Genomic DNA, 12,099 nt, shown 5'->3' with positions numbered 1-12,099 from the left:
ACTGTGCACATGACAGTGGCGAAGTTGATTGTGATGTCGGCGCTGCACCCCGTCTGGACCTGAAATGAGATAAATGCAAGCGCCAAGTCGACGGCGATCTCGCCTCGCGCCCACCGTCTGCTGCCGCTAAAAAAACCCTGTAACACGCAATATCAGACCGCTCGAGGCGATACTTGCGGCCTTCCTTCGGCGTCGGCTGCTGAGAAGGGTGGAGCAATGTCCGATGGCGGCAGTCGTGAAGCAAGTCCGCCGGCGATGCTCCATCTCATAGGTGCGAACGATAGGAGGCGAGAAACAGTTGGAATGCTTGAGCCCTGGTGCGTGCGGAGCGAAGTTTGGCCATCTGCTGCTTGATAGTTCTGACAAAAAGTTCCGCTTTTCCGTTTCGCTGTGGGTGGAACGGTGCACTAGTGAGATCCTGGATGCCATTGCGTTCACAGAAAGATTCAAATTCATTTGACGTGAACTGAGGGCCTTTGTCTGACACTATGACTTCAGGTAAACCTTCGAGCAAAAAGTGGAGGACAACGCGTGATTTGTGCTACGTGATGTTGTCGAGTTCATTGGCACAGCAAAAGGAAACTTGCTATATGAATCTACCACAATCAACCAACGAGTGTTCCAAAAAGGTCCTGCAAAGTCTATGTGCACAAGTTGCCATGATGATTGCAACGTCGGCCAAGCAGAGACTTTTTGTGGCGGAGCGGACTGATTTTCCGCACATGCTTGACACTGTGACGTCATCTGTTCTATTTGGCTGTCCATACCCTGCCAAGTACAGTGTCGTCGCGCTGTTTCGTACGAACAATCCCCCAGTATCCTTCGTGAAGTAACTGCAACAATTGTTTTTGCAAAGCTTTAGGGATCAACACACTCGACTGTCCACTGTCATTTTGAACAAGAATCACACCTTTCTCTATATCAAGGCTATGCCGATGTGCGAAGTATCAGAGCACTACAGAGTTTTTTGTGCTATGCAACGAGCGGGGCCAATATGTGCGAATGTACGTTAGCAAAATGTTCAAGTCTGAATCAGCTTACATGGCTTGCGCAATTTCCCCATAGTTCAGCGGAAAAGATTGAAGCAATTCAGAATCCTGAGGATCGATGTGACAACATGATGCAACAAAAGCGTTAAAGTCTGTATCAGGCCAATCGGAAGACGTGAAAGGAAGTCCGCATTACCATGTTAAGCTGCCAGACGATACACAATCTCGTACTGGTGTTGAGACAAAACATAGCCCATCTTTGCAATTTTTGGGCAGTTCGTACAGGAATCGGTTCCGTCGGATGAAACAAACACTGCAATGGCTTCTGATCCGTTATTAAGTAGAATTTTCGACCATACAAATAGTGGTGGAATTTGGTGACACCATACACAATAGCCAATGCCTCTTTTTCCATTTGTGGATAGTTACACTGAGCTATGGACAACACTTTTGATACGAAAGCGATAGGTCTGTCTTTATCACCAATTCTGTGCGAAAGCACCGCACCGAGTCCGTAAGAGGAAGCGTCAACTTGCAATACAACTGGTTTGTCAGGCTCAAAGTGAACTAAGCATCGATCACTGAGCAATGACTCTTTAAGTTTTTGAAAAGCTACTTGGCACTCATCTATCCAAACAAAGGGGACATTCTTTCGACGCAAGCGATGCAACGGAGCTGCGATTTGTGCAGCATTTGGTATGAACTGAATATAATAGTTCATTTTCCATAACACTGACTGCAATTCTGTGACATTACGAGGAACTGGCAAATCTCGTATGGCTGCCAAATGCGACAGAAGAGGATGTACACGTTGACTTATTGTGACATGACCAAGATACTGCAACTCAGGTTTTAAAAATTCACACTTGTCCACTTTACGCTTTAGTCCTGCATCAGAAAACACACGAAACAAAGCACGCAAATTTTCAATGTGTTCTTCAGGTGTACGACCTGCTACGACAACATCGTCCAATTAGTTTGAACAATTTGGCACTTGAGCAGTCAGCTGCTCCAAATACTGGTGGAAAATGGCGGGTGCAGAAGCACTGCCAAAAGGCAGACGCAAATATTTGAACAATCCAAAATGAACATTCACTACACAGACTTTCTGAGATTCTTCGTCAAACGGTAATTGAAGATATGCGTCGCGCAAATCTATTTTTGAAAAGTAGCGACCAGCGCCTAATTTGTCCATGAGAACCCCTGGGCGTGGCATTGGGTAAGTATCAACCATAGTTTGTAGGTTGACCGTAGACTTCAAGTTAACACAGAGGTGAATCCGACCTGAAGGTTTGGGGAGCAAAACCAGTGGACTTGCCCATTGACTAGCTTAAATGGGCGAAATAGCTCCGCTATCTTGCAATTCTTTAAGTTCAGCAGCTACTTTGTCCCGTAATGCAATGGGAATAGTTTTGGCCCAGCAAAATTTCTCCTGAGCTTCGTCTTTCAGAGCAATATGTGCAACAAATTTTTAGCCTTGCCTAAACCTTCAGAAAAGAGTTACGGGAATTGTTTCAGCAAGCTAGCTACGCTGTCTTTTACATGGAATGCAGACACTTTGTCCTGAATGTTAAAGCCAAACAAATGAAATGTCTCACAATCGCGTGATTGTAAAACCATAAAATTGCTGTTCGCGTTGGAGAGCGATACATGGCAGGCAAAGTATGTTTTCCGAGAACGGGAATGTCTTGACCATTACAAGCCGTTAGGTGCGTGCTAATTTTAGACAGCCATGAGGAGCCTAACATATCATTTGTGTGACGATTCAGCAATGTAACAGAGACACCCGTGTCCAACTGAAATTTCTTGCGTTTCCCGCAATGAACATAAAGTTCGTTGCACTGGTTTAGCACTGAAGAAACTGCTCGGTTGCTAGTTTTGCTTATACCTATTGCAGACTTTGAATATACTGCATTAATGACATGGGCCTTGTGACTAGATTTTTGTGAGTGGGCCGAATTCTTATGTTTGTTCCGTTGCAAACATATAGATTGTACATGTCTTTGTGCCGTGAATAACACTGAGGGCATCACTTAATTCTATTTACCTGTGTAGCTGCCTTTTTTTTTTTCTTTATTGAATTTCGATTCCCCCCGAAGGCGGCGGGCAGGCAGCAGCTTATTTCGCTGCTCTGCAGCCTACAGACAATAAAAGCAGGCGATAAAACGGTGACTTAAATTGTAAAACGGCGGAAAATTGTGGAAAGTTAAAACATAAAGCAAAGGGTTGGCAAAGAGAATCACACACAGGAAGCAGACAGGTAACGTTGTTGTTGTTGTGGTCTTCAGTCCTGAGACTGGTTTGATGCAGCTCTCCATGCTACTCTATCCTGTGCAAGCTTCTTCATCTCCCAGTACCTACTGCAACCTACATCCTTCTGAATCTGCTTACTGTATTCATCTCTTGGTCTCCCTCTACGATTTTTACCCTCAACGCTGCCCTCCAATGCTAAATTTGTGATCCCTTGATGCCTCAAAACGTGTCCTACCAACCGATCCCTTCTTCTAGTCAAGTTGTGCCACAAACTTCTCTTCTCCCCAGTCCTATTCAATACCTCCTCATTAGTTACGTGATCTACCCACCTTATCTTCAGCATTCTTCTGTAGCACCACATTTCAAAAGCATCTATTCTCTTCTTGTCCACACTGGTTATCGTCCATGTTTCACTTCCATACATGGCTACACTCCATACAAATACTTTCAGAAACGACTTCCTGACACTTAAATCTATACTCGATGTTAACAAATTTCTCTTCTTGAGAAACGCTTTCCTTGCCATTGCCAGTCTACATTTTATATCCTCTCTACTTCGACCATCATCAGTTATTTTGCTCTCTAAATAGCAAAACTCCTTTACTACTTTAAGTGTCTCATTTCCTAATCTAATCCCCTCAGCATCACCCGATTTAATTTGACTACATTCCATTATCCTCGTTTTGCTTTTGTTGATGTTCATCTTATATCCTCCTTTCAAGACACTGTCCATTCCGTTCAACTGCTCTTCCAAGTCCTTTGCTGTCTCTGACAGAATTACAATGTCATCGGCGAACCTCAAAGTTTTTACTTCTTCTCCATGAATTTTAATACCTACTCCGAAGTTTTCTTTTGTTACCTTTACTGCTTGCTCAATATACAGATTGAATAACATCAGGGAGAGGCTACAACCCTGTCTCACTCCTTTCCCAACCACTGCTTCCCTTTCATGCCCCTCGACTCTTATAACTGCCATCTGGTTTCTGTACAAATTGTAAATAGCCTTTCGCTCCCTGTATTTTACCCCTGCCACCTTCAGAATTTGAAAGAGAGTATTCCAGTTAACGTTGTCAAAAGCTTTCTCTAAGTCTACAATTGCTAGAAACGTAGGTTTGCCTTTTCTTAATCTTTCTTCTAAGATAAGTCGTAAGGTTAGTATTGCCTCACGTGTTCCAACATTTCTACGGAACCCAAACCGATCTTCCCCGAGGTCCACTTCTACCAGTTTTTCCATTCGTCTGTAAAGAATTCGCGTTAGTATTTTGCAGCTGTGACTTATTAAACTGATAGTTCGGTAATTTTCAAATCTGTCAACACCTGCTTTCTTTGGGATTTGAATTATTATATTCTTCTTGAAGTCTGTGGGTATTTCGCCTGTCTCATACATCTTGCTCACCAGATGGTAGAGTTTTGTCATGACTGGCTCTCCCAAGGCCATCAGTAGTTCTAATGGAATGTTGTCTACTCCTGGGGCCTTGTTTCGACTCAGGTCTTTCAGTGCTCTGTCAAACTCTTCACGCAGTATCTTATCTCCCATTTCATCTTCATCTACATCCTCTTCCACTTCCATAATATTGTCCTCAAGTACATCGCCCTTGTATAAACCCTCTATATACTCCTTCCACCTTTCTGCCTTCCCTTCTTTGCTTAGAACTGGGTTGCCATCTGAGCTCTTGATATTCATACAAGTGGTTCTCTTCTCTCCAAAGGTCTCTTTAATTTTCCTGTAGGCAGTATCTATCTTACCCCTAGTGAGACAAGCCTCTACATCCTTACATTTGTCCTCTAGCCATCCCTGCTTAGCCATTTTGCACTTCCTGTTGATCTCATTTTTGAGACGTTTGTATTCCTTTTTGCCTGCTTCATTTACTGCATTTTTATATTTTCTCCTTTCATCAATTAAATTCAATATTTCTTCTGTTACCCAAGGATTTCTATTAGCCCTCGTCTTTTTACCTACTTGATCCTCTGCCTCCTTCACTACTTCATCCCTCAGAGCTACCCATTCTTCTTCTACTGTATTTCTTTCCCCCATTCCTGTCAATTGTTCCCTTATGCTCTCCCTGAAACTCTCTACAACCTCTGGTTCTTTCAGTTTATCCAGGTCCCATCTCCTTAAATTCCCACCTTTTTGCAGTTTCTTCAGTTTCAATCTGCAGTTCATAACCAATAGATTGTGGTCAGAATCCACATCTGCCCCTGGAAATGTCTTACAATTTAAAACCTGGTTCCTAAATCTCTGTCTTACCATTATGTAATCTATCTGATATCTTTTAGTATCTCCAGGATTCTTCCAGGCATACAACCTTCTTTTATGATTCTTGAACCAAGTGTTAGCTATGATTAAGTTATGCTCTGTGCAAAATTCTACAAGGCGGCTTCCTCTTTCATTTCTTCCCCCCAATCCATATTCACCTACTATGTTTCCTTCTCTCCCTTTTCCTACTGACGAATTCCAGTCACCCATGACTATTAAATTTTCGTCTCCCTTCACTACCTGAATAATTTCTTTTATCTCGCCATACATTTCATCAATTTCTTCATCATCTGCAGAGCTAGTGGGCATATAAACTTGTACTACTGTAGTAGGCATGGGCTTTGTGTCTATCTTGGCCACAATAATGCTTTCACTATGTTGTTTGTAGTAGCTAACCCGCATTCCTATTTTTTTATTCATTATGAAACCTACTCCTGCATTACCCCTATTTGATTTTGTATTTATAACCCTGTAATCACCTGACCAAAAGTCTTCTTCCTCCTGCCACCGAACTTCACTAATTCCCACTATATCTAACTATAACCTATCCATTTCCCTTTTTAAATTTTCTAACCTACCTGCCCGATTAAGGGATCTGACATTCCACGCTCCGTTCCGTAGAATGCCAGTTTTCTTTCTCCTGATAACGACGTCCTCTTGAGTAGTCCCCGCCCGGAGATCCGAATGGGGGACTATTTTACCTCCAGAATATTTTACCCAAGAGGACGCCATCATCATTTAATCATACAGTAAAGCTGCATGTCCTCGGGAAAAATTACGGCTGTAGTTTCCCCTTGCTTTCAGCCGTTCGCAGTACCAGCACAGCAAGGCCGTTTTGGTTAATGTTACAAGGCCAGATCAGTCAATCATCCACTGTTGCCCCTGCAACTACTGAAAAGGCTGCTGCCCCTCTTCAGGAACCACATGTTTGTCTGGCCTCTCAACAGATACCCCTCCGTTGTGGTTACACCTACGGTACGGCCATCTGTATCGCTTAGGCACGCAAGCCTCCCCACCAACGGCAAGGTCCATGGTTCATGAGTAGACAGACTATTAAAAAACATGGCGACAGTCTGGTTTCTGCTCGCAAGAGATATAAAATCACACCCAGCAACACTTCGGAAGAGACACACAACACTGAACACTCACTGTAAACACTGCACTAAAATGTTTGCACATAGAGGACACACCATAGCCTAGGGCAGATGGGGGGGGGGGGGGGGTTGGACCTGGACAGATGAGGGGGAAAACAAGGAGGGAGGAGAGAAAAAATGAAAGGGGGGGACCAAAGGAGGGAGAGGACTCATAAGGGGGGAGGGGCATGGCAGACGCGAGAGGGAGTGGGAAAAGGCAGAGGAGGGAAATGCAAAAGGACTCGGGGCAGAGAAGGGGGGCGGAAAGAGGGTAGGTGGGGAAAAAAGAGGATGGAAGGGGGGAGAGGGGGCCCAGGAAAGGGACGGAGGAAAGGAGGGGGGGTGAGGATCAGAGTTGATAGGAGGCATAAATGGAGGGAGAGAAGGCATCATCCGGGATGGGGAGTTGATGGAAGCCACCTTGGGAAACAAGATGAAGGGTGTAGAGATGGAGGGTTGGGGGGACACAACAGTGAAGACGTGGCAGGGGGCGGGGATGGGAGAGGAGAGGATCAACCATGGGGTGAGGGGGATAGCTGCCTGTTTGGCGAGCTCCTTAACAAGCGTGGAGAGTTGTTTACGCAGTGTGGCGAGCGCAAGCTGTCGCTTCCAAATGGGCCAGTCACAAACAAGGGACTCTACCCAACAAGTTGCTGGCTGCTCAAATTTATCAGTCGACAGGGCACCTGAATCGTATTGGTCTAGTATTTGCACTACTTGCTGAAATGATGGATTCGACTGTTTCAAAACCTATTCTCTGAGTTTGACATCAGTTACATTGTATACGATCGCATCATACAACATAACAACTAAATATAAAGCACAACAAGCACATTTGAATTTGCATTTCCTCGTCATACCCTGTATATCTGTTACCCACTCGCGACAAGTTTGTTCAGACCGTTTTTTACAATTAGAGAATTGATACCTAGCTGCTACCACATTCACTTGTTGGTCATAATAGTTAGCGAATCTACAACCTGATCATACGAAAGTTCTTTCGGAGTGGCTTTACAGAATAACTTCTGTGGGAGTACTGCAATTCCTACTGTTGAGAGAAAGTAATGGCTTTTCATACCTGGTATGTTGTGAGCAATTACATGTGTTCAAACTGTTGCAAATATTCGAGCCATTCCTCTTCTTGTTCATGAAACTGACGAAAAGGCTGTATAGCACTTTGAGCTGCAGTAGGTGGTGCTTGCTCCGTCGAGGGCAAAGCTTTGGCCAGTAGCTGCTGCACTGTGTTGAGCAGTGTAGATATTTGCTGGGATTGGAACGGAAACATCTACATTAGTTGCGTTGAATCTAACACTTGCAGCCGTGTCGCCTGAACAGAGGGTGGGAAAGGTGGGGTGGGCACGTTGGAAGAGACAAGTACGATGGATAGACAAGGCGAGCAAGAAAAATAAGTTCAAAAGCTAAGAGAATTTTGACAACGCCCTCCTGAAAACACTGATTAGCAAAAACCCGATAAGAGATTGTTAAAACAAGTAAACATCCCTGCAAAGAGAAGATAAGAGAGAATTAAGGCGCCAGAAAAACACAACAGAAAATTTCGTGGCCGCCAGGCACTGGGTTCTTCTTATAACTCGTCGTCAAATGCAGTATCCAGCCCACTCGTCTCATATAGGGTGCCTAGGAAGCTGTTTTCTCGGATTCCTGGACAACAATTCAAGCAAATCGTATTAATGGAGTTTATTACAGTAAGTTAACTCGACAATACTTAACTTTGTGTATTCACAAATAGGTGTCGCAAGCAAATGGCGAAAGGCAAATAATCTATGTCATTTGGAATATACAATTTCAATGCAAGCAAAACAAAACTGCTGTAGGGTTAGGATGTCGGCTCGTCTTCTACTGTCTGCGGCTAGGCAGAGCAGCTCGTATATTCTCTTGGCCTAGATGCCGCTCCTTTCTTGGTGTACACTGCTTTTCTTGGGGTATGGAGTTTTTACTTTTTGACAGCCACCTCCAAACAGTGTGAAGCACACAAAAGATACACATCAGAACTTCAGGTGAAGGTATGGAACTTTGGATACCACATTGTTCTGCTTGTGAATCATCTGTTAAGAAAATGTTTGGGCCATAGATATGTCCATCAAACAGGTTTTCATCTGCAATCTCCTTCAAAAAAGAAAAAGAACCTGAAAACCAAATTCTGCAACATCAAAACTTCCAGAGGAGTCATTAGTGTGCCAAGTGATAGGCCTCTACAGTCACTGTGTGCGAGAATCATAAATAGTCTACTGCCAGCTTGATCTAAACTGCCAGTTGAGTCCATAAATGCCATTTGTGGAGAGGCTTTTATATAATTTATATACTCGTTTTGCTGAGAGTGCCCAAATGCTGGAAAAGGATATTAAATAATCAAAATTGGCTTAATACACAGCAATCACTATTGGAAGCAACATAATAAAAGTGTTTCTTACCACATTATATAGTAATTGTCCATTGGTGAACATTTTAGCACACACTCTTCTCATTTTAGCATTATACCATTTAAATGTTGCAATAATAGTTACTTTGCCTTGCTGTTAAAATCTCCTGGGCCATAGTCTACCTTAGAAACAATTCGGTACACATGATTACAGTAACTATAGTCTGGCCACTGACTTCTATTTGCAACTACTAACGAATAATTTGGCTCATTCTACAGAATTTCAGTTTTGATAGCCTCAAGTGCTGCAGCTGGTGAACAGCCTTTTTTGAATAAATTAATCGACTTGACTTTCATGTAACTTGTGGTTTTCTTAAGCTTAAGACTGCAGCACTTCATAAACTGTGATTGTGATTTAATGTTGAATTTATTTCACATGACATTTCAAGTACGAAATCAATTTTCCTCTTACATTTCCCTCTATATCTTGTCTTCATAGTGTGTATAGTGACTGTCAGCTTTGAAGGACAGTTCGTATTTTTGATTACCTTATGTACAGCAGATTCATGTATGTATTCAAGTTAGTGCTGTGTTGACAACGCAGACGCTGCTTAAAAATTATTTTCTGGTCTGAAGCAGAGTCAATTGATCTAATGCTGTATGTACTTTCTGTGAAAGTTTGAAACTCCAGTATCTATTCCTTCAAATTATGCTCATTTTTAGCGGTTGCCAGGAACAGTTTCCCATCAGTTTCACTTTGCACCACATCAAAAAGGATTTTTTTCCGTGGTGACAGAATTCCCTCTTGAAAAGCAGTTTACTGATGATGGCAATTCTAAAACCAATGAAAAAGTTTGAGAATAAAGCAAAACTACCAGACTGTACTTATAAGAATTCCATACTTTTCCTCAAGGGTAATGTTCTCCTGAAAACTTATCATATTAGACGCTCCACGATCCATCACAATTCAGGAGCATATTATCGAAAAGACACGGGGTGAAACGCAGGAGAACTTCAAAGCAAGCACGCTAAGTGCCTCATGCGATTGGTTGTGTCATTCTGCCCTGTCGTTGGTTGGTTGTATGTTGTGGCAGAAGTTTGGTAGAGATCGGTTTTACTTGTCTCAATTTCAATTACAACCACAGTAGAACCATGAATGCAAGATACAACAGAAGCAAAAAAACATACAGAAAAGTTCTTGGTGCCCACTTCGATCCATATAAGCTTTATTGAGTTTGCATATAAGTCCTCAGTTAATCTTGACACCTTGAGAACTTTCACATGAATTTCTTCAACCAATGCTCCATGCAGCAATGCATTTTGTGCAACCATTTGTTCCATAAACAAATCATGTTCATTCAACAAACTAAAAAAAGTTCTCAGTGTTGTGAGTCAAGCAACTGGAGCATATCCTTCTAACTGAGTTAAATTTTCCTTCATTATTAATTCTGATGGGATCATGCACGGATAAATGCTAGGGAGTGAGCCAACTTGTTAAAGTAATTAAGTAATTTCTTAGGTAAATAATTTCTGTAAATATATTACTTTTGTTAGGAACGCTTGGCAATTGAGAGGTCCATTCTGACTCTCTTACTCAACTGTGGACATCTGTTCAAATGAAAACTTCTTTTATCAGACTTCAAAAACATTCACTCATTCGATTATTTTTGTGCATTTAGCGAAGCCAGAAACTTTCGCCATGTCAAGACACAGTACAGCTGAGATGACTTTTAATATAAAATGAAACAAATATTAAATATTATCACTATATTCAATTACCACACATAAACAATAAATTTACAACACAACTTACATTAAATCAGTTGCTGTGTGCAACAACATGTGAGTACGTGTAGTGTGATTGTGCCTCATATAAGTTTTAATGGTGGTGTGGCTTATAAATCTACCATAATCACAGAAAATCATTTGTCTTGGTTCGCTTCTGGAACAAAAACATTATGCTCCCTTCACAAAAATAACTGAGGGACGTAATTCTACATTTGTTTTTGCAGTTGTATCCTTCAGTCGATACAATCGTTAGTAGTACTTAATTTTTAATTAATACATTATTTATTCATTTATATCATTTCAAATATTTCGTATGTAAATGCCGCTCTTCCCGCAGATGTGCTTTACATTGCGCACAATCACTAATTACTAAACATGCCTTATACCTTCCAGTATTTCCAGATGCCACACTTTTTACTGTGACACCCACTTTCTAACATGGCTCTTTTGTTTGCTGGAAGTTGTGGATAAGTCCAAGTTCCATTAGATGACAAAGAATCCAATTCTTCCTTTTTTGATTTTGTCTGTTCTTCATCATCATCTGAGATAGTTTTCCACTAACGTTTCTGCATTCAAGGCTAAAGTGGATACTCTTCCAAGTACATAGGATTTGTTGTTATTCTATTGCTTTTATGCAGAGGTTCTGCTTCCTTCACTCATTCTGAAGTTATGGGTTGTGAATTATTTTCAACAGTTTGTTCAGTTTTCTCAAAGTTAGATTCATTCTCATGTCCTAGATCTTCCGCTATGTTCTGTGATATGCTACTTCAAGATCCAATCACCACTACTTTCACCTTCAAATAGAAACTTAATTTCTCGAAAAATTACGAGCCAATCCATTGTATACTTTAAAATAATGAAACACTTCAGGCTTTGATTGAAGAGTATAAACTGCTGTAAAGTGAATATAGTCATAATCTAAAGTCAGCATATATTTCTTTCCATCAAAAGAACCACTTATTGCTGGACCAAACAAATCATTGATTCATACCTTGAGACTTGGTTGTCATTTGATACTTACTTGTGCCTTGCCACGAGACAAATGCTGTTGATGAAGAAAATTCATTTAATTCCATTTTTTCACCATTATAATTATTACATTTTGCTTCTTTGTCTAATAGTCCACCTTTTACAAAACTCAATTGTTCACATAAAAGGTTTCCAGACCAGTAACAAAAACTCTGTATTTTGAAGACATGGTTAGTAACATTCTGCACTCTGTATCAGTTTGTTCATTATTAGTACCCAATGCTTTCAAATCAGATATTAACTTATCAAAGTTCAAAAAATTAATATTAAGGG

Source organism: Schistocerca nitens, chromosome 8 (genome assembly GCF_023898315.1).
Source record: "Schistocerca nitens isolate TAMUIC-IGC-003100 chromosome 8, iqSchNite1.1, whole genome shotgun sequence".
Classification (NCBI taxonomy): Eukaryota; Metazoa; Arthropoda; class Insecta; order Orthoptera; family Acrididae; genus Schistocerca; species Schistocerca nitens.
Note: the sequence above shows the minus strand (reverse complement) of the source record.